We start from the raw sequence: 22521 nt of genomic DNA, 5'->3' as shown, positions 1-22521 counted from the left end.
TTCTGAAATTTTTTATATATATATATATATATATATATATATATATATATATATATATATATATATATATATATAAGATATTTATTGATATATATATATATATATATATATATATATAAAACCATCTTTTGAAATTCGAAATTCATATAGAATGAATTCAAATTCGAATAGAAAAGATTAGAATGGAAAAACAATAGAACAGAAAAGAATCTAATATATATATTATATTTTATTCTATACTGTTCTATTGTTTTTCTAGTCTATTTTCTTTTCAAATTCATTCTATAGAATAGAATAAAATATAATATATATATACACATTATATTTTACTCAATTGTGTTCTATTGTTTTTCTAGTCTATTTTCTATTTCTAGTCTAATCTTTTCTATTCGAATTCGAATTCATTCTATATGAAATTCGAATTTCGGAAAATGGTTTTATATACATATATAAAAAATATTTATATATATAACCATCTTTTGAAATTCGAAATTCATATAGAATGAATTCAAATTAGAATAGAAAAGATTAGAATAGAAAAACAATAGAATATATATATTATATTTTATTCTATTGTATTGTTTTTCTAGTCTATTTTCTCTTCTATTCGAATTCGAATTCATCCTTTATGAAATTCGAATTTCGGAAAATGGTATATATATATATATATATATATATATATATATATATATATATATATATATATATATATATATATATATATATAAAATATTTATATATATAACCATCTTTTGAAATTCGAAATTCATATAGAATAAGTTTCAAATTCGAATAGAAAAGATTACAATAGAAAAACAATAGAATAGAAAAGAATCTAATATATATATTAATATATATATTATATTTTATTCTATTCTGTTCTATTGTTTTTCTAGTCTATTTTCTTTTCTTTTCTTTTAAAAATTCATTCTATATGAAATTCGAATGTCGGGACATGGTTTTATATATATATATATATATATATATATATATATATATATATATATTTTTTTTTTTTTTTTTTTTTTCCTGATCTGTTCTATTGTTTTTCTATGATATTCTTTTCTATTATTTTCTAATCTATTCTAATCTTTTATATTCAAATTCGATTTCATTCTATATGAAATTCGAATTTCGGAAAATGGTTTTATATATATATATAACCATCTTTTGAAATTCGAAATTCATATAGAATGAATTCAAATTCGAATAGAAAAGATTAGAATAGAAAAAAAAAATAGAACAGAATAGAATAAAATATTATATATACACATTATATTTTACTCAATTCTGTTCTATTGTTTTTCTAGTCTATTTTCTATATTTATATATATAACCATCTTTTGAAATTCGAAATTCATATAGAATGAATTCAAATTCGAATAGAAAAGATTAGAATAGAAAAACAATAGAACAGAAAATAATCTAATATATATATAATATTTTATTCTATTCTGTTCTATTGTTTTTCTAGTCTATTTTCTTTTCTATTCAAATTCGAATTCATTCTATATGAAATTCGAATTTCGGAAAATGGTTATATATATATATATATGTATGTATATAATTTTTTTTTCCTGATCTGTTCTATTGTTTTTCTATGATATTCTTTTCTATTATTTTCTAATCTATTCTAATCTTTTATATTCAAATTCGATTTCATTCTATATGAAATTCGAATTTCAGAAAATGGTTATTATATATATATATATATATATATATATATATATATATATATATATATATATATATATATACATATTTATACACATACATATACGTATATATATGAAATTCGAATATATATATATATATATATATTATATACATATATATATATATATATATATATATATATATATATATATATATATGATATTTATTGATATATATATATATTTATTGATATATATATATATAAAACCATCTTTTGAAATTCGAAATTCATATAGAATGAATTCAAATTCGAATAGAAAAGATTAGAATAGAAAAACAATAGAACAGAAAATAATCTAATATATATATTATATTTTATTCTATTCTGTTCTATTGTTTTTCTAGTCTATTTTCTTTTCTATTCGAATTCATTCTATATGAAATTTCAATTTCGGAAAATGGTTTTATATATATATATATATATATATATATATATAACCATTTTCCGAAATTCGAATTTCATATAGAATGAATTTGAATATATATATATATATATATATATATATATATATATATATATATATATATATAATTGTTATTTTCCAATCTATTTTCAAATTCAAATTTATACTATTCGAAATTCGAATTACAGAAGATGGTCATATTCTGTTGTATTTTAATAAATTCTATTAAATTCTATTCTATTCTTTACAATTCTTTTATGTTTATTCTATTGTTTTATTATTTTATATTCTATTTTATTGTATTCTTTTTTAGAAATCAATTTATATTTTTTCTAATTCGATTCGAATTTGTTTTCGAATTCGAGTCGAATAGATTTCGAATTTGTTTTCGAATCGAATATATTTCGAATTTGGTTTCGAATTCGATTCGAATTTCGTCCGTGGTTTTTCGATTAGAAACATTTCGGATTCGTTTAAATTCGTTAGTATTGTAATTCGGTATTTCGGATGCATCCGAATGTCCGAATAATGAAAATTTCGTCCTAATTTTGATTCGGAACTAAACGAAATGCACATGTCTATGGCAGACATCAATTCTTCAACATCAAAATTGGTGGCCTGAGGAGTCCATATGTAAGGGAGGGCAGTCTGGTCCAGAATTCGCAGAGATCTGGAAAGCAGCAGATGACATCTGTGTCCCCAGGCTGTGGTACCACAAGAGGCTGCATCTTTTGGCCGACCAGATTGAACCCAGGGCAATCACTGTCTGGTCTTCCTTCCACGCTTCCTTCCGGGCTGTGGCTGTGCAGTTGGAGATGTGGCAGGAGGAGGAGTAGGACCTGGAGGAGGAGGTGGAGGAGGACCTGCAGGAGGAGGAGGACTGGGAGGACCTGGAGGAGGACTGGGAGGACCTGGAGGAGAAGGAGGAGGAGGAGGAGGACCTGCAGGAGGAGGAGGAGGACCATCCCAAAGATGTGTGTGAGGTGTAATTTGGCCCCTCATACCTTTCTCCAGAGCCTCCGATATGAGGGCCTCACACAAGACTTTTTGGCCCTCCTCCATCCTCTGCATTTTATATGCTATGAAGGCAGCAATGTTCTCCTGCATGGTGTGTGGTGCTCCCAGGACCTCTGTAGCCCTCCAAAAGAATGCTATAGCCGCCTCCTCTAGGGTACTCGTCCTACTGCCACTTTCTCTTTTCGGGGGGGGGTGGAGGGACCTTTATATCAGCCAACCGGCTCGGCCCGGCCACCTCCTGGCTGAGACTTCCCTGTGTATGAAAAAGGGACATAGTTTTAGTTTTTGCATCATCAATCACAATCCTAAATTAGTACTCCCAACTAACATCTAGTTAACATCATTGATTGGACAAGCAGAAATATTTAGAGGAATGCTATACCTGGCTCAATCTGGGCTCCTCCACATGTTGCCTGGAAGGCCCAGGTTGGGCGTCAGAAGCCTCAGCCGGGGGGGAAGGAAGCGTGCAAGGAAGACTGGAGAGGGATGGCCTGGGTTCAGTCTGGCCTGCCAGAAAGTGCAGCCTGTCGTAGTACAACATCCTGGGGACATAGATGTCATCTGCTGCTCCGGATCTCTGTGAATCCAGGACTTTCTTGTGCTCCCTCAGATATGTACTCCTCAGGCCACCAATTAATATCTTTAAATAAGTGATGTCTGCCGTGGGGATCACCTGCTTCACAATTTCACACAATTGCTCCAGTGCTGCCTTCCTCTTTGCTTGGTTCTTGAAATGGGGGTGGGTAATCTCCCACAGACAGGGCAGCTCACTTAGCATATCTATGAATACTGACATGAAGTCATTATCTTTCATTAAGATATCCATGTTCACTGCAAGACACAACACAAGACAAAGCCTAATGTCAGACAAAACTCTCCTAATCTTGTTACAATATAGGCCTCAATCTAGAAGCAGTATAGGCACAAGTTTGTCTCTTACCTTCGTTCTTACGATCGGCGCGTCCAATGCTCCTTCCTCCGCTCACAGATCGTACGTAATACGCACGCGTGTTACGCTTTATACACACTGCGCATGCGTGTAACTTCGCCCGCCCCTGACGTTCTTTCTAGTGTATTCCCCGCCCCTTTTCGCTCGGCGCAGTGGGTGAAGAGCACATGGCGGAGTTACAGCAGGTGCGTGCTAATTCTAGCAACGAGGAGGAGGAAAGCCGGGATCCAGGCACGTCCCGATCCAGAAGGAGACGTTTTAAGGCCACAAATATGTCATTTGGGGAGATGTTGGAGATGGTCGACATCATGAAGAAGTCCGACTATGACGGAAAATATGGGCCTTACCCCAACCCGAAAACCCGAAAGGCCAAGATCATGGTGAAAGTGGTCAGGAGTCTTGAGCGGAATTTCGGGGTACGAAGATCAAAAGATCAGCTCAGGAAGCCGTGGTCGGACCTGAAGTTGAGAGAGCCAGAGCAGTACCGAAAGATCCGGAGAGTGCTGCAAAAAAGTGAAAAAAATACTCAAAAACACTGCGCTTACTCTGTAGTAGCAGCTCACACACAAAATAAGGAAATTTGTAAACAGTATGGGTATATATAGTGTAGCGCTAGTTTAGATCACAAGAAGATGTTAAAATGACAAAAAAACAGATGTATTCAACCGTTTGTTCGGATCACATTACATTCAGAATAGTACCGAGAAAGACCTCAATAAGTATCTGTTTGCATAAAAAATCTGAGAATCAATAGAGAGTCCTAAGCAGGTGGTAATGTCCAAACACCGCGTAGATGAATTGAAAGAGGCAACACACAATACTAAGATCAGGAAAAATAAATGTATCCCTCCATTTTGTTCATAACATATATTCAAAATGGTACTGAGAAGGATTTCAATAAATATCTGTTGTATGAAAACTTCTGGGGACCAAATAGAGAGTCTCAAACAAGTGGTGGTGTCTAAACACTGCGTAGATAAATCAAGAAGAGGTAATACACAATGATAGAATCCCCCATATGGAAGCAATGCAGGCTTACCGGAACCGTTGGACTCACAGAGACATATATCCCCTGAGTCAGAAATACTTGTGTTGCCACCGGGCAATGAAGTAGGATCTCCCGATGGAACAATGTGGAATCCAGATGCCGTTTCTAGGGCTCCCGACAGAATTCCTTCATGTATAACCCAATTTCGTGGTGGCTCATAAAAGGTAAGAAAAGGGGCCACATAGTATAATACCGTTTTCTTAACGTAAAATTTATTAAGGAAAAACACTTACATTCTCCATGTTAAAAAGCGCTTATAATAAAAATAATGGCAGGCAGTGGAGTCTCCCGACGCGTTTCGTCTACTCAGACTTCCTCTGGGGTACCTTACCACTGCTGCCATACTCACTTAAATATGTACCAAGACCCCCTTTGATGAGAATCCGGCGTGTGCCACTTGTTTACTTGCACTTCCGGGTATCGCCAAAATGGTGGCCCCGCGTGCCTTCCAGGCCTCTTTCTGATGACCTCTATGCGTTCCAACCTTCCCTTGTGGAAAGAATGAGGAATAAATATGCCCATCTACTGCAGGATTTCCAAATATTATAAGTATTGGGTGTCTGTGATGATGTATGTAGTTATAAAAGTTCAGAAAGATATTAAAAAGCTAATGTGAACTGGAGAGAGATCATCCGGATATCTCACAGGAAGTGAGTGGAACCGGATGGTCGCTCTACGTGACATGTACAGCGTCAACTTCCGCCCGAGTGGAACACAAGCTGGGCGGCCGTCCGCCGCATGCGCGCCATGCCTCAGTGCGACAGTAGGCATGGCGCGATGTCGTCACCAGCGGTCCGCTCTAGTCGGCACGCCCACCACTAGGGAAAGGACGCTCCACTGTACAGCGCGTGCTGTGTGCTATAAAGATAGACAGCTATATATAAACAATAGCCTAGTGTTTGTTCATTATATTAAAAAACCAAATGAAATTTCTCATTATAGGCCTGATCATGCTAGGATTGTGGAGATGTAAATATAGTTATGAAAACTTAATTTAATAAAGGTGCAACAAAAGTGTATAAAGACAAATAGTGATGTATCTGCATATTAGTAGCAGATATATATGTAGCACTAAGGCAATGGTGCCAAATATATATATATATATATGAATTTAATGTAGCTATCTATTTTTATGTGCAAAAGAAGGAAAAAACGTGACTCAAAAACAATTAAATATAATAATACCAGGAATTTCCTAAATCTTATATTCCTGGAAATCTAAAAAATCTTATGAGCTGCAAGATAGCAGAGGGTATCGGTCCAAGACGGATTCTCAATAGGGGATCGATGTTATACAGATTTACATATACCATATAAAAATAGAAAAGTAAAAAATAAAAAAGATAAAAATAAAAGTCAAATAATGACATGTATACAAATACACATAAGAATGGATTACATACATGTAGTGCATAGTTGTCTGTATGGATATATCCAATCCCACCAACTCATCGACCCTAAATTTTATTACTGGGGATATTTAATGTAATAGATACATTAAATAGGTAATAGATAATATCTATTTCCCTATAAGAAGAAAGCTTAATCCCACCAATTCTAAGATTCGTTAATAAAGGCGTTAATGTCTAGATCCACATTCATACCCCATGGGTGAAGGGACCGTAGCTCATGTATCCAGAACGTTTCTAAACGAGAAACGCCTCTGGTTAAGGCCCCGCCTCTCCATGGGGGGATGTATTTGTCAATAATCATAAATAATGAGCCAGTAGGGTCGCTGTTGTGAACCTCTTTATACTGTCTAGGGACACTATGTTTTGAGTCTCTACTTTTAATGAGACTAATATGTTCACTCACTCTTATGGTAAAGGTTCTAGTTGTTCGGCCCACATATTGTTTGCCGCAAGGGCAAACAATTAAGTACACGATATATCTAGTATTACATGTACAAAAGGGTTTAATAGTGTATCTCTTCCTGTGATCGTCGAGGTAAATTCCGTTAATTTTCTTCTTACTGGTATGTTGTGTCGGCACACAACACACTTTTTACAGGGATAGAACCCTGTCCACTCGTGAAAAAGGGATGGACGAACTGGAGGGTTAATGATATTGGGTGCTACCTGACCCTGTAGGGATGGTGCTCCCCTAAAGATAATCTTAGCTTGTTCCGGCAGTATCTTTTCTAAGACCTTATCTTGTCTTAACACCCCCCAATATTTTTTCATGATACTCTTGATTTGTTTGTGTTGTATTGAGTATGTGGTGGACAATGCCCATTTGTAAGTGGTATCTGGTTCTCTCTCCGTTTTGGTTGTTAAGAGGGTATTTCTATCTATGTTTGTCACTCTTTGGAGCTCAGTGTCCAGATCTACTTGGTTATACCCTTTGTCCAAAAATCTCTGTTTCAAGACCTCTGCTTGTGTAATATATGTATCCAGATCGGTACAATTCCTACGGAGCCTCAAGAATTGGCTCCGAGGGACGGCGTTAAGCCAGGAGCTGTGATGACAGCTATCTCTGGGGATAAAACTGTTTCGGTCCGTTGATTTAAAATAGGTGTTAAACTTAAATTGACCATCAACAATTTTAATTTCTAAATCCAGAAAATGTATCCCTGTTTTACTGGCTTCGTATGTAAGAGAAATGCCTCTGTTGTTAAAGTTCAGATCTTCAAAAAAACTTGCCAAGGTCTCAAAGGTGCCACTCCATAGGAGGAGGATGTCGTCTATATATCTTGCCCACAACACCAATGATGTGGTGCGGTGGGTATAGATGACATCCTCCTCCCACTTGGCCATAAAGAGATTTGCAAGACTTGGAGCGAACTTTGCTCCCATGGCTACGCCGCGCTGTTGAAGATAGTAGCGCTGGTTAAACCAGAAATAGTTGTGTTCCGTTGCGAATTCTAAAAGTTCTATCACATAGTCACTCTGAAAGGATGCCAAGGAGTGCTCCTGGTCTAAAAAATGTTTGACTGCTTCTATGCCTCTTTGATGTGGTATGCACGTATACAGAGATGCCACATCCGCTGTTGCTAGGATGTAGCCATCCCGTATACTTACACCTTCCAGGAGTTTAATTGTGGAACCCGTATCCTTCAAAAAGGAAGGTGTTTTCTTGACTACAGGTTGCAAATAAAAATCAATATATTTGCCAATTCGTGAGGTGATGGAGTTAATGCCACTCACGATGGGCCTACCTGGAGGACAAGTCGGATTTTTGTGGATCTTTGGCAAAAAGTAAATAGTGGGGATTCTGGGTGCTTTAGGTATCATAAATGCTTTTTCTTTTTTGTTTAAAATTCCACGATCATATCCTTTATTTACCAATTTTTGGAGTTGTTTTTTGTATGTGTTGGTGGGATTGTTGGCAAGTTCAGTGTAAGTACCTGGTTCATTTAAGATCCGGTACATTTCCTCCTCATATTTATCTTTATCTAAAATCACTATACCCCCACCTTTGTCTGCCGGGCGGACAACTATATTTTTCCGTGAACATAGAGACTGAAGCCCCTTTTTTGATATTGGGGGATCTATCTATTCATCTACGCGGTGTTTGGACATTACCACCTGCTTAGGACTCTCTATTGATTCTCAGATTTTTTTATGCAAACAGATACTTATTGAGGTCTTTCTCGGTACTATTCTGAATGTAATGTGATCCGAACAAACGGTTGAATACATCTGTTTTTTTGTCATTTTAACATCTTCTTGTGATCTAAACTAGCGCTACACTATATATACCCATACTGTTTACAAATTTCCTTATTTTGTGTGTGAGCTGCTACTACAGAGTAAGCGCAGTGTTTTTGAGTATTTTTTTCACTGTTGTTATATTGGAATATACACTGCTGCTGCTCCTCTTTTTATATTGTAATATTTTCCTTCACGATGGATGTCTTTGATTATCGAGCCTCTCATAAGGTTAATATAGAAGGAGTTTTTACAGCTACTGGTAATGAGACCGAAATAGGGGGTTTATTTTTGAGGTTGAAGAATGTTATGACAACCGAACTCCATCTTCAATGGGATCTGGTCTTTTTACAACAATACATTTCAGAAGGGATGGTACCCAGAAGCCTACGTTGGGAGGTACAACCCCAACAAGGTGAAACAGATTCAGACTCATGGTTTAAATACTTTAATGATGTAGGTATTAGTTTTTTAAATGTCCTGATCTCCAAGAAAAACAGTAGACTCCTCTCTCTCGATAGAGAGATTAAGGAGCTTAAAGACAAGCTATCAATACATAAAAACTCCCAAGAATATAGTTCACTGTCTTCCAATCTTCTAAACCATCTGGAAAAGGAAGACAGGGAACAAAAATACAAAAAACAGAAAAAATATTCTAGAGATATAGGAGATTATAAAACGAATAATGTCTTTAGTTGGCAGAAATTATTTAAGGTTGCCTCCTCCATAGAATCTTCAGTTAACGATATGGAGGTCAATCCACCATCACATACACAGGTAGCTTCGACTACCCGGGCCCCTCCATCTAGTTTAAATGGGGGTCGAACATCTAGAAGCCAAGAAAGACAAAGAGGGGTATCATACTCATCACAATCTAGAATACGACATTTCAGCCCACAAACCCCTAGACGACCTTCAAGAGGTAGAGGCAATTATAGGGGTAAACGTGGAAGTAGGGGCAACTTCAGAGGTAATAACCAACACTCTGATGCTCACCTCCGTCGTGAGTATGAAAGTTCTCGTTACCGAAACTATGATAATCAATCCTATCGTCGCCCCGTGGGGGGACAAAGGACATGGCAAGATCCCAATTATGAAGAAAATCCATATTATCGCTACCCTTCTTCTCCATTCCCCACCCATAACCGGTATTCACCTCTTAGAAATGCACACAGTTCTAGTGACAGGAGGGGTGACCATGGGGACTACTCATACACACATGATCCTAACACCTATGACAACCAGGGTTTTCGCGAGGACCGCCACCTCAAAAAACGAGGTCCAGACCTAAGAGAGGATGTCGGGGAGGTAGGAAACTACAGAGGAGAAAAGAGAAAAAGAGTGTAGCAGGACAAGGTATATTTAATCTAAGTACCCAACCACTCTCTCAGGGAGAAATATCAATATTAGATAAAGGCCTGAAATATGCCCCACCAAACAAATTAAATAAATTCCATACTTATATAGATGTCCATAAGTATATACGCAAAATTAATAAACAGAGATATCTCGTTACTAATCCCATGAGGATGGATTGTCCAGCAGCCTCCTCAGGGACTGTGCACTCCGGACTCTCTAACCCTTCTTTATTCACCCCTCCCGTTCCTATGGCACCTGCCGTTAAGATCTTTAGAGATCTGGTATTGGACGACCTCGCGAAACTACCTGAGAAACTCATAAGACATCCCCCAATATCAAAAAAAAGGGGCTTCAGTCTCTATGTTCACGGAAAAATATAGTTGTCCGCCCGGCAGACAAAGGTGGGGGTATAGTGATTTTAGATAAAGATAAATATGAGGAGGAAATGTACCGGATCTTAAATGAACCAGGTACTTACACTGAACTTGCCAACAATCCCACCAACACATACAAAAAACAACTCCAAAAATTGGTAAATAAAGGATATGATCGTGGAATTTTAAACAAAAAAGAAAAAGCATTTATGATACCTAAAGCACCCAGAATCCCCACTATTTACTTTTTGCCAAAGATCCACAAAAATCCGACTTGTCCTCTAGGTAGGCCCATCGTGAGTGGCATTAACTCCATCACCTCACGAATTGGCAAATATATTGATTTTTATTTGCAACCTGTAGTCAAGAAAACACCTTCCTTTTTGAAGGATACGGGTTCCACAATTAAACTCCTGGAAGGTGTAAGTATACGGGATGGCTACATCCTAGCAACAGCGGATGTGGCATCTCTGTATACATGCATACCACATCAAAGAGGCATAGAAGCAGTCAAACATTTTTTAGACCAGGAGCACTCCTTGGCATCCTTTCAGAGTGACTATGTGATAGAACTTTTAGAATTCGCAACGGAACACAACTATTTCTGGTTTAACCAGCGCTACTATCTTCAACAGCGCGGCGTAGCCATGGGAGCAAAGTTCGCTCCAAGTCTTGCAAATCTCTTTATGGCCAAGTGGGAGGAGGATGTCATCTATACCCACCGCACCACATCATTGGTGTTGTGGGCAAGATATATAGACGACATCCTCCTCCTATGGAGTGGCACCTTTGAGACCTTGGCGAGTTTTTTTGAAGATCTGAACTCTAACAACAGAGGCATTTCTCTTACATACGAAGCCAGTAAAACAGGGATACATTTTCTGGATTTAGAAATTAAAATTGTTGATGGTCAATTTAAGTTTAACACCTATTTTAAATCAACGGACCGAAACAGTTTTATCCCCAGAGATAGCTGTCATCACAGCTCCTGGCTTAACGCCGTCCCTCGGAGCCAATTCTTGAGGCTCTGTAGGAATTGTACCGATGTGGATACATTTATTACACAAGCAGAGGTCTTAAAACAGAGATTTTTGGACAAAGGGTATAACCAAGTAGATCTGGACACTGAGCTCCAAAGAGTGACCAACATAGATAGAAATACCCTCTTAACAACCAAACCGGAGAGAGAACCAGATACCACTTACAAATGGGCATTGTCCACCACATACTCAAAACAACACAAACAAATCAAGAGTATCATGAAAAAATATTGGGGGGTGTTAAGACAAGATAAGGTCTTAGGAAAGATACTGCCGGAACAAGCTAAGATTATCTTTAGGGGAGCACCATCCCTACAGGGTCAGGTAGCACCCAATATCATTAACCCTCCAGTTCGTCCATCCTTTTTTCACGAGTGGACAGGGTTCTATCCCTGTAAAAAGTGTGTTGTGTGCCGACACAACATACCAATAAGAAGAAAATTAACGGAATTTACCTCGACGATCACAGGGAAGAGATACACTATTAAACCCTTTTGTACATGTAATACTAGATATATCGTGTACTTAATTGTTTGCCCTTGCGGCAAACAATATGTGGGCCGAACAACTAGAACCTTTACCATAAGAGTGAGTGAACATATTAGTCTCATTAAAAGTAGAGACTCAAAACATAGTGTCCCTAGACACTATAAAGAGGTTCACAACAGCGACCCTACTGGCTCATTATTTATGATTATTGACAAATACATCCCCCCCATTTCTCATTTAGAAACGTTCTGGATACATGAGCTACGGTCCCTTCACCCATGGGGTATGAATGTGGATCTAGACATTAACGCTTTTATTAACGAATCTTAGAATTAGTGGGATTAAGCTTTCTTCTTATAGGGAAATAGATATTATCTATTACCTATTTAATGTATCTATTACATTAAATATCCCCAGTCATAAAATTTATGGTCAATGAATTGGTGGGATTGGATATATCCATACAGACAACTATGCACTACATGTATGTAATCCATTCTTATGTGTATTTGTATACATGTCATTATTTGACTTTTATTTTTATCTTTTTTATTTTTTACTTTTCTATTTTTATATGGTATATGTAAATCTGTATAACATCGATCCCCTATTGAGAATCCGTCTTGGACCGATACCCTCTGCTATCTTGCAGCTCATAAGATTTTTTAGATTTCCAGGAATATAAGATTTAGGAAATTCCTGGTATTATTATATTTAATTGTTTTTGAGTCACGTTTTTTCCTTCTTTTGCACATAAAAATAGATAGCTACATTAAATTTATATATATATATATATTTGGCACCATTGCCTTAGTGCTACATATATATCTGCTACTAATATGCAGATACATCACCATTTGTCTTTATACACTTTTGTTGCACCTTTATTAAATTAAGTTTTCATAACTATATTTACATCTCCACAATCCTAGCATGATCAGGCCTATAATGAGAAATTTCATTTGGTTTTTTAATATAATGAACAAACACTAGGCTATTGTTTATATATAGCTGTCTATCTTTATAGCACACAGCACGCGCTGTACAGTGGAGCATCCTTTCCCTAGTGGTGGGCGTGCCGACTAGAGCGGACCGCTGGTGACGACATCGCGCCATGCCTACTGTCGCACTGAGGCATGGCGCGCATGCGGCGGACGGCCGCCCAGCTTGTGTTCCACTCGGGCGGAAGTTGACGCTGTACATGTCACGTAGAGCGACCATCCGGTTCCACTCACTTCCTGTGAGATATCCGGATGATCTCTCTCCAGTTCACATTAGCTTTTTAATATCTTTCTGAACTTTTATAACTACATACATCATCACAGACACCCAATACTTATAATATTTGGAAATCCTGCAGTAGATGGGCATATTTATTCCTCATTCTTTCCACAAGGGAAGGTTGGAACGCATAGAGGTCATCAGAAAGAGGCCTGGAAGGCACGCGGGGCCGCCATTTTGGCGATACCCGGAAGTGCAAGTAAACAAGTGGCACACGCCGGATTCTCATCAAAGGGGGTCTTGGTACATATTTAAGTGAGTATGGCAGCAGTGGTAAGGTACCCCAGAGGAAGTCTGAGTAGACGAAACGCGTCGGGAGACTCCACTGCCTGCCATTATTTTTATTATAAGCGCTTTTTAACATGGAGAATGTAAGTGTTTTTCCTTAATAAATTTTACGTTAAGAAAACGGTATTATACTATGTGGCCCCTTTTCTTACCTTTTATGAGCCACCATGAAATTGGGTTATACATGAAGGAATTCTGTCGGGAGCCCTAGAAACGGCATCTGGATTCCACATTGTTCCATCGGGAGATCCTACTTCATTGCCCGGTGGCAACACAAGTATTTCTGACTCAGGGGATATATGTCTCTGTGAGTCCAACGGTTCCGGTAAGCCTGCATTGCTTCCATATGGGGGATTCTATCATTGTGTATTACCTCTTCTTGATTTATCTACGCAGTGTTTAGACACCACCACTTGTTTGAGACTCTCTATTTGGTCCCCAGAAGTTTTCATACAACAGATATTTATTGAAATCCTTCTCAGTACCATTTTGAATATATGTTATGAACAAAATGGAGGGATACATTTATTTTTCCTGATCTTAGTATTGTGTGTTGCCTCTTTCAATTCATCTACGCGGTGTTTGGACATTACCACCTGCTTAGGACACTCTATTGATTCTCAGATTTTTTATGCAAACAGATACTTATTGAGGTCTTTCTCGGTACTATTCTGAATGTAATGTGATCCGAACAAACGGTTGAATACATCTGTTTTTTTGTCATTTTAACATCTTCTTGTGATCTAACCCAGTGCTGCAAAAAAGTAAGTAGTTGTGCTGTGTTCCTATTCTTTCTGTCTTTATTCCGTTCGTTCTGCTCCATATGCTTTTATTAATTGTAACTTTTAAAAAGGTCAACTTTAATGTTCATGGGCCCATTATTCGTTCGTATCAAACATTTTTCTTTCCGCCTCTAGAACACCATTGTTTAGGCCATATGCATTTTCACACATTTTTTGGGCCTACTTGGATGCCAAATATTTGTTTGTGTATATGGATTTGTTACTAGAATGAAATGCAAACTAGATTGTGTGTAAGGAGAGGACACTGAGCAGCTGTTTTCACATCTGGACACTGGAGCACTAGTGTGGGACACAAGAACACCCTTTTTATTAGGGGGGGGCACACAGGTGCTCCAGTGTATACTATAGGGGGGTCTCCATCTGTGAAGCTTGTACCAAACAGGTAAAGTATTGCAGCTTGACAAAGGACACTAAAAAAGATACATCTTGGAACTCTGCTAAAATAGACAATTGTACCCCACTTCCAAGCAAGTTTCCTATTTCTAGTTCTGCCATCAAATATCTGTGTGCTAATTATACCATTTTTGTTTTACATAGGGGAGAAAAGACTCGGACACCCCTCATCCGAGGAGACCAGAGCCCCCCCCCTGGAAGAAGGGGAAATACCAACCCAAGAAGAAGAGCAGGAGGAAGAAGAAGACGTGGTGGAGATTGGCACCACAACAGGTGAGTGTTTGCGACCACAGGCTCAGGTAAAAGAGATGGATGGTGGCAGATTTTTGAGACCTTTTTTTTTGTTCTTTATCTCTTTTTAGGTGATCGTGATCCAGAACGCTTTACATCTGAAAGTGCCCAGATACTCATCGGGGAGATCATGGGGTGTAATCTCCAATTGCAAAACATCCAGCAACAAATCACTGATGTTATTAAAAAAAATAATAACATCATTGATGTTTTGGGGCGAATTTAAACCCCACAAAATCACCTGTTTTATCTTACGAAAATTTTTACAATGTTTAGAAAAGCCAAATTTGGAGGATGCACACAGTGTGCCAACATGTGCTATCTGCCATCACGGGAGATCAATGGACGCGTTTTGGGGGTGCAACCCCTTCCTCAATTATAAAGTCGCATTGAGGAAGGGCTTGCTCCCCCAAAACACGTCCCTTGATCCCCCTGATGGCAGATAGCACATGTTGACATTCGTAAATTGGTGTGCATCTTCCAAATTTGGCTTTTCCAGGGGTGATTTCCCCCCATCTGAACGCTATATCAAACACAGTTCCTAAATACTCATGTCTGATATAGCCTTCAGGTTTTACCATATGTGAACTTTGTAAGTTCAAGTTTTTTGGCTTTCTTGTTGGTTTTACACAGGCCTGTTTTATCTGAAATGGATATTTCGATTTTTGAGAATGCTACTGCAAACATTTTTATACAACAAACATGTTGGTTTGTTTTAAAAACCTTTGGGAAATGCACATGTGATTATGCAGGTATAAAAAAGTGCCTTACTCAAGAATGTGTGGATTATTGTCTCAACACTACAACACTTTTGGGGTGATGTAATTGCTGTTTTATGCAAAAATGGGGGTTATTTCCTAAGGGCAAATACACTTTGCACTACAAGTGCAGGTTCAGTGCAGTTGCAAGTGCACTTGTAGTGAAATGTGTTTTGGGATTTAGGAAGTACCAGCCAACACTGTTTTTTATAAGGTTACCCAATCACGACATTTTCTGCACTCAACACATTTCTGTCAGGGTCAGCTAAAACAAACACAAGCAGTAAATATCCACAAAGAATTTCTTTTGGTTGTTTTTTATTTGAAAAAGGTGTCACAGATTGTCTGGCATATTGATAGCCCCCCTACCCGCAAAGAACTCCAGTTACGTAACCGGACATCACGGGCATTCAGGGAGGGCAAGCCAGGACGGCCACTTTCAAGCGCCGTCAGTGTTGATGGATTAGGGATTCCGGCCTCAGGCCCAACTGAGCCAGCATAGTTGGCTGAATGTTTTCTTAAAAAATTATGGAGAACACAGCAGGCAAGTATTATATGGTTCAGTTTATACTCCGCCATATGGATGGGTGTCAGAAATAATCGGAACCGGCTGGCCAGGATTCCAAATGTGTTCTCCACCACTCTTCGGGCTCTGGCCAGCCGGTAATTAAAAACCCTCTGTTCCGGGGTGAGGGTCCTCATCGGGAATGGCCGCATCAGGTGGTCCCCCAGCGCAAATGCTTCATCAGCAACGAACACAAATGGGAGACCTTCAACATTGTCCTCTGGAGGTGGCAAGTCCAAGCTGCCATTCTGGAGACGCCTGTAGAACTCCGTCTGGGCGATCACTCCACCATCGGACATCCGGCCATTCTTCCCCACATCCACATACAGGAACTCGTAATTAGCCGACACCACCGCCAACATCACTATACTATTAAACCCTTTGTAATTATAATAGTACGACCCCGAGTTGGGTGGTGGGACGATGTGGACGTGTTTCCCATCAATTGCCCCTCCGCAGTTAGGAAAGTCCCACCGCTGGGCAAAGTGGGAGGCCACAGTCTGACATTCCTGTGGCGTTGAAGGAAACTGTTGAGGAAAAAACAATAAACATTACTATTTTTTCAAAGATACATGGCAAGCAGATTAGACACAAACATTATGGGGCAACCTCCAGATAGCATTTACTAAGGGGAATTTAACAAGGCCAAAGTATAAGGTACACCTATCATATTCCCCCTCCCCCCCTCTCATGGGCCTTTTCTAACATTATAGGGGGGGGAACTCTTGGACAGGTAACCCTCTTCACTTCATTGAGAGATGAATGCCTAAATACAGGGTATTACTTGTAACAGACCCTCCTTAGTTACACTATTGGCAGCCCACTGGACAGGTAAGAAGTGTCAGAATACAAAGATATAAATACACACTGTACACATTTGAGGACATTTGGACATTCTGCTATTACCTATCAAGATAATAATAGAATAACAAAACTTTAAACAGTACCATTGGAAAGTATACAGGCAGGCCCTTGCACTACATGCTTTGGGGAATTCATCCATACATCTGACCAGTAAAGAGATGGGTATAGTGTGTATGGGTTTGGCAAAGTCAGCAGATAGATGATTGAGGATAGAGAATTGGGATCAGCTGACTTAGCAGTTGGGGGAGGGAGGGTTAAAAAAATTGGGGGACACCACAAAAAAAGCCTCTGGCACTCTGCCTGAATTTAAATCAAAAATCACATTTCCAAACATTTTAGGTGGTGTTTGGGGTAAAGCACTACTATAGAGCTGATAAAATACATTGTTAAGTGACTACATGAGGTGAATATAGGGCAGGAGACACCATGCTGGAGAGGTTATTGAAGGGCAAATATGTATGAAGGACCTAACATAATAATTACATAACAATCCAGCATGCATGAGGACAAAGGGGACATTCACAGCATATTACAATCATGGTAATTAGGGAATGAGGGAAGAAATACAATATATTATCAAACATTAAAGACAATAAAATATGATATAAAAGGATAAAAATCTTACCTTCATATACTCCTTCTGCAGGACCTGGATGATGGCAGAACAGGTCTCTGGGATAATGATCCCCAGAGCCTGGGGGAAGATGCCTGTCGAGAAATTTAAGTCCTGCAGGCTTCTCCCTGTGGCCAAATACCGCAAGGTAGCGACCAACCTCTGCTCCGGAGTGATGGCTTGCCTCATGCAGGTATCCTGCCTGCTGATATAGGGGGTCAGCGAAGCCAACAGACGGTGAAACACGGGGTCCGTCATCCTGAGAAAGTTCCTGAAATCATCAGGATTATTCTCACGGATCTCACGGAGCAAAGGCATATGAGAGAACTGGTCACACTGAAGCAACCAATTCTTGGTCCATGAACTCCTCCCCACCCTGTTCATGGACTGGACTTGTGTCAAGGTCAGGACCCCAACACCAAGCCCCCACACAGCACGAACTCTACGAGGAGTACGCATACAAAACATGGCTAGAAAACGGTCGGCTGCTCAGAACGAAGTAACAGAACGCACTGAAGAACAGCAAGGCCTGTGAAGAGCGACCTGAAAACCAGTAACGAACGAACAAGAATACAATGACTACTTAAAGTCACGCGGAACTTGCTTGCACGCACTGAAGAGCAGATACAAACCCACAAGCACAAACTGAACGGCAGAAAACGATCTGAAAGCCACGAGTCTGAAAAAGCGCGAATCGTCTCTCACCAAACTTTTACTAACACGAGATTAGCAAAAGGAGCCCAAAGGGTGCCGCGCTTGGTTCTGAACCGGCCTTTTCTAGTCTCGTCGTACGTGGTGTACGTCACCGCGTTGTTGGCGATCGGAAATTCCGACAACTTTGTGCGACCGTGTGTAGGCAAAACAAGTTTGAGCCAACATCCGACGGAAAAAATCCTAGGATTTTGTTGTCGGAATGTCCGAACAAAGTCCGACCGTGTGTACGGGGCATTAGAGTGGATAAAGGGTAAAAACCTTGGCCACATTTTATTTATGTAAGTGTTTTACTTCCCTGGTCAGACATGTGTCCTAATTTCTAGTCTTGGTGCCATGGGGAAAGATGATGAGAAGAAATGTTCACATTGAGGTCACAGACAGCAATAAAAGCCTAACAGACATGCTAAACTTTCTCTACTTTATTTAAAACTAAAATAAACATTTTGGCTAGGCGCTCTTTTAAAGCTATAGTTTACATATGGACTTTATTACATAGTTACATTGGTCCAGTCCCACTGCTGTCTATTGGGATGCAGCGGCTGCATGAACACAGCTGCTGCTCCCATTTTGACATCTTTGCTAGTGTGGGTAAAAGTGGTTCTCACACAGCATACACAATCATACACCTGGCATGAATGAGGCCTAACTCCTCCACTTGAATACTTACATCGGTGTTCCAAACCATCCAAAAAATTCCAAATCCAGTCCTCCACCTCCACACACTTCCACCAAAAAGAAATAAACTCAATGATCCAAATGACAACTTAAGCTAATAAGTAGGTCATCAGAGTGTTGTAAACGAGTTGGAGATAGCTGATGGTCAATCCAGGCCTTGCTTCCTTTCCAGGGTTAACAGAATAGGCTCGAACAATAAATTAGGGCAAGCGATGGAAACCATCATGGCAAAGAACCGTTTTATTAAAGTAGAACTAAAGGCAAAGCTTTTTTTTTTGATAGAGAATAAGGGAGGGTTCTAACCCCCATCTGTGTCCCATTGATTTCCCTTCACTTCCTGTCCCATAGCCAAAAGAGGAAATGAAAGGAAATCCCTCCAATGTAAGGTAATCCTTAAAAGTTTTAAAATTCAGCTTAAAGTAATTGTAAAGTCTTGTGTTTTTTTCTATAAAAATAACAAGCATATTATACTTACCTGCGCTGTGCAGTGGACTTGCACAGAGCAGCATGTATCCTCCTCTTCTCGGGTCCCTCTTCTGTGCTCCTGGCCCCTCCCTCCTGTTATGCCCCCCACAGAAAGATGCTTGCTATGGGGGCACCCGAGCCGAGCTGCAGCTCCCAGAGTCCATCCAGACATGGAGCTGAGGCTCAGCCCCACCCCGCTCTACCCCCATCTCTCCTGATTGGCTAACTGACTTTGACAGCAGAGAAAGCCAATGGCACGGCTGCTGTGTCTCATCCAATCAGGAGGGAAAGTCCCGGAAGGCCGAGACACTTGTGGACATCGCTGGACAGATTTCCAGAATGCCTTGTATTTTTGCCAGTGAATATACAGCATTCTCTGTTTGGACAAGGTGGAGATCGCAATGTCATTGCCCTGCCTCTCTACCTCGGCCAATTAGAGAATGCCTTGTAATTGTTAATAAAAGGTTTTCTCTGAATGGCAGCAGTGCATAGCGAGTGACCCCCTGTGGTTACTATGCAAAAGGGCATCTGTTCTGCAGTGACTACTAGAGTGATTTGCCGCTTACAAGTCACTGTAGTGATCATTGGTCAGGTATGACATATGCATATTTACATTGGTCCAAGCAGGACCAGTGTAAGTACGCAATAAAAATCATACCTAAAAATCAGCTTTAAAGCTGAATTCCCAGGAACTAATAAGTCCTCTCTTGCAGTGGGGCTGCTCCCACACTAAAAGAGTTAACTGCTCTTTGCTGTCTAGGGGAATGGGAAAAACATTTTATTCATATTATCTGTCACTTTCCTAGCAAAACGCGCAAGTGGACTGTCCTCCTGTATCGGTTTTGATGACATCAGAGGAGACTGCTGGAGTGCAAGAGAGAAGACCCTGCTGGGATCAGGTTAGCAGCGCACAAGAACCTGCGGGAGTAGAGGATCAGGGAAGTAAAACTGGGCCTCATGTCTCTAAGCATAAATGAACAGTTAGTTTTTACAGTACAGGTACAGTCCAAGGTAGTTTTTTTTTTTCTTTACAGTTTTCTGGAGTTCAGCTTTAATTCTTTATAAAACAATGTTGGTGACCCGTGTGTATTGCTGTCAGTCTTAACATGTAAAATATAGCTACAGTACCTGACCGCGAGATTGCGTTTCCAGCGCGATCCCATCGCACTCGTTCTCGGCGACAGGGTACTGTGCATGTTACACTGGCTCACTCATCGGGAAAGGCAAAACTTTTTTTTTCCTTTTGCGATGAGCGACAGGCAGTGCTGACAGCTGTCTGGTATGAATCCTGAGGGGAAAGCCACGCCAAATTTTAAATGAAAAAACCAACCTGGGTTCCCCCCAGGGGCATACCAGGCCCTTAGGTCTGGTATGGATTGTAAGGGGAACCCCCTATGCTGAAGAATCGGCGTGGGGGTCCCCCCAAAATCCATACCAGACCCTTATCCGAGCACGCAGCCCGGCCGGTCAGGAAAGGGGGTGGGGAAGAGCGAGCGCCCCCCCCTCCTGAGCCATACCAGGTCGCATGCCCTCAACATAGGGGGGTTGCGTGCCTTGGGGGAGGGGGGGCCTGCAGGCCCCCCCACCCCAAAGCCCCTTGTCCCCATGTTGATGAGGACAAGGGACTTTCCTGACCACCCTGGCCGTTGGTTGTCGGGGTCTGCGGGCGGAGGGCTTATCAGAATCCGGAATCCGCTGTCTCATCGCTTCTTCTCTTCTTCCGATGTTGACACGACGCTCTCTCTGGCTGGAATGCTGTGTGCGAGCTGCAGAGTGACTCTGGGGTCACGCCCCTTATGACGCCAGAGTCCCTGCGCATGCTTGGACCGTGATGTCACAAGGGGGCCAGGCCACCGCCTATATAAATGGCTCCGCAGCTCGCACACAGCAATCCAGCAGGAGAGAGCGTCGTGTCTAGATCGGAAGAAGAGAAGAAGCGACGAGACAGCGGCGACAAGACAGCGGTAACAAGACAGCGGCAAGGTAAAAGTCCCGGCCCGGACGGACTCACAGTAGGGTACTACAGATCTTTTTCTAACATATTAATCCCGCCACTCGTCAAGGCATTTAATAGTTTCTCTCCCTCCAATGTAGCCTCTAAGGACGTCCTAGGAGCCCACATCACCCTCATCCCCAAATCGGGCAAAGATACGACCTTGGTCCCCAACTACCGCCCAATCTCCCTACTAAATGTAGACGTTAAAGTTTATGCCAAAGCTATTGCCAACCGACTCCTACCACTAATCCCCAAATTAGTCTCTACAGAACAGGTCGGTTTAGTTCCCGGTAGGGAAGCCCGAGACAACACCACCAAAGCACTAAACATCCATCATTGGCTAACCACAACAAAAGCACGCGGCTTCTTCCTGTCCCTGGATGCGGAGAAGGCGTTCGACAGGGTAGCTTGGGACTTTATGGAGGCAACCTTATCTTCTATAGGCCTCCCAACGCATTTAATTCGAATGATAATGGTTCTTTACACATCTCCCACAGCTAAAGTGAGAGTGAATGGGCACCTGTCGGACGCCTTCTCCATATCCAATGGTACTAGACAGGGATGCCCCCTGTCCCCTTTGATTTTTATTCTTACTATGGAACCCCTCCTACGCAAACTTAGAGAAAACCCAGACATTAAAGGAGTAGAGATTAATCATAAGCAATTTAAAGTAGCGGCATATGCGGACGATATCCTACTATTCCTCACAGACCCAATTACGACCATCCCCAATCTTCTCAAAGACTTTGATACCTTCAAATCCCTCACA

Source organism: Aquarana catesbeiana, linkage group LG01 (assembly GCF_042186555.1).
Source record: "Aquarana catesbeiana isolate 2022-GZ linkage group LG01, ASM4218655v1, whole genome shotgun sequence".
Taxonomy (NCBI): Eukaryota; Metazoa; Chordata; class Amphibia; order Anura; family Ranidae; genus Aquarana; species Aquarana catesbeiana.
The sequence above is the reverse complement of the archived record's forward strand: the minus strand, read 5'-3'. Positions refer to the sequence as shown.